This window comes from Galeopterus variegatus, unplaced genomic scaffold (assembly GCF_000696425.1).
Source record: "Galeopterus variegatus unplaced genomic scaffold, G_variegatus-3.0.2 Scaffold1706, whole genome shotgun sequence".
In the NCBI taxonomy this organism is placed as follows: domain Eukaryota; kingdom Metazoa; phylum Chordata; class Mammalia; order Dermoptera; family Cynocephalidae; genus Galeopterus; species Galeopterus variegatus.
This window is the reverse complement of record NW_007727817.1, coordinates 103,273-105,920: the sequence shown is the minus strand read 5'-3', so window position 1 is coordinate 105,920 and position 2,648 is coordinate 103,273.

Below are 2,648 nucleotides of genomic sequence, written 5' to 3'. Positions count from 1 at the left end.
TTAGTGGTTTCCAGGGGTTTGGGATAGGGCAGTGGTACTAGGGGAAGCTTCTTCAAGAGACAGGTTGCTGTGGTTATGAAAAGTCAAGATAAGGTATTCTTAAGGTGATGGTTTAGTTCTGTACACAGACACAAATACACATTCATAGGAGTACAACTAAAACTCTGGATAATAATAATGTCAGTTTCCTAATATTCTGGTTGCAGTATTGTACTATAGTTTGTTTGTTTTTTTTAATGGTAAAACCCACGTACCATAAAATTTACCATCTTAACCACTACTAATTGTATACTTCAGTAATGGTAAGAATATCCACATTTTTGTGCACCTGATCTCCAGAACTTTTTCAACTTGAAAATCTGAAGCTCTGTACCCATTAAACAACTTTCCATTTTCCCCCCTCTCTAGTCCCTAGCAATCACCATTCTATTTTCTGTTTCTATGAATTTGACTACTCTAGATACCTCATATAAATGAAACTATACAGTATATCTTTTTGAGACTGACATATTTTACTTAGTATAACAACTTTAAAGTTCATCCATGTTGTAGAATGTGTCAGAATTTATTTCCTGATGAAGTCAAACTATCTCTATTTGCAGATAACATGATACTATATATGTAGAAAACCTAAAGACTCTATCAGAAACCTCCTAGAGCTGGTTAATAACTTCAGTAACATTGCAGGATACAAAATAAATGCCTCCAAATCAGGTGTATTTATATACTCAAATAACGAACTAACAGAAAGAGAAATAAAGTCAGCCCATTTACAATTTTCACACACAGAAAATAAAATGCCTAGGGATCAATTTAGCAAAGGAGGTGAAAGACCTCTACAATGAGAAATACAAACCACTTCTGAAATAAGTCAAAGAAGACAGAAAAAGATGGAAAGATATCCTATGCTCTTGGATTGGAAGGATTAAATTTGTGAAAATGTCTATACTATCCAAAGTGATCTACAGATTCAAAGCAATCCCTATCAAAATACTAATGCATTCTTCACAGAAATGGAAAAAACAACCTTAGCTTTCATATGGAACAACAAAAGACGCCAAATAGCCAAAGCAATCCTAAGCAAAAATCATAAAGCCTGAGGCATTACACTACCTGACTTCAAATTATACTACAAAGTGATTGTAACCAAATCAGCATGGTTTTGGTATAAAAATAATCATTCAGACCAGTGAAGTAGAATTGAGAACCCAGAAATCACCCCTCAGACTTATAGCTGTCTGATATCGGACAAAAGCAACAAAAATCTACATTGGGGAAAAGACTGCCTCTTCCACAAGTGATGATGGGAAAATTGGATATCCATATGCAGAAGAACGAAACTAGATATGCATCTCTCACCATATACTAAAATCAACTCAAAATGGATTAAAGTCTTAAATAAAGACCTGAAACTGAAAAATTACAAAGGAAAAATATAGGAGAAACACTCCAACAACTAGGTCTGGGCACAGAGTTTATGAACAGGAGCCTGAAAGCACAAGCTGCAAAAGAAAAAAATAAACAAGTGGACTATATAAAACTAAAAAAACTTCTGCACAGCAGAGGAAACAACCAACAGAGTGAAACAACAACCTACAGAGTGGGAGAAAATTTTTGGTAACTATGCATCTGACAAGGGATTAATATTCATAATATACAAGGAACTGAAGCAACTATAGAGTAAAAATAAATAAATAAATAAATAACCCAATTAAAAATAGGCAAAGGAGCTGAACAGGCATTTTTCAAAGGAAGACATACAAATGGCCCCCAGGTACATGATAAAATGCTCAACATGAAAAAATGCTCAACATCACTAGTCGTCAGGGAAATGCAAATTAAAACTACATCGAAATACCACCTCACCTGTTAGACTAGCTATAATCAAAAAGACACTGAATAACAAGTGCTGGCAAGGGTGTGGGGAGAAGAGAACACTGTTGGTGGGACTGTTAATTAATACAACTACAAATAGATCTTCCATATGATTCAGCAATCCCTCTTCTGGGTATATACTCAGAGGAATGGAAATCATCATGCCTAAAGGATACCTGCACTACCATGTTCATCGCAGCTCTGTTTACAATAGCCAAGACATGGAACCAACCTAAATGTCCATTGATGGATGATTCGATAAAGAAACTGGTATACATACAGCATGGAATACTACTGTGCCATAAAAAAGAATGAAATACTCCCATTTGCAATGATATGGATGAGCCTGGAGAAACTTATGCTGAGTGAAATAAGCAAAGCAAAGAGGGATCGATACCGCATGTACTCATCCATATGTGGGAGCTAAGAGAGAAAGAAGGAAGGAAGGAAAGACCACAGTAGTGTGTTGGACTTACAGAGAGAGAGAGAGACCATTCTATGGGGTACAAAGTTGACTGGGGAGGAAGGCTAGAGGGGGAGGGAGGTTGGGGATAGTTGGGTGGGGGACACGGGGTACAAATGCAATTTGCGGTAATGGGTATACAGCCAGTATGAATCCAGCTCCTGCATCATGGGCACAAGGGGTGACAATCAGCTTTGTATCTCATGAACATTCATAACCAATAAAAACAAAAATAATTTACTTCCTTTTTAAGGGTGAATAACATTTCATTGTATGTTTATGCCACATTTTGTTTATCCATTAATCCTTT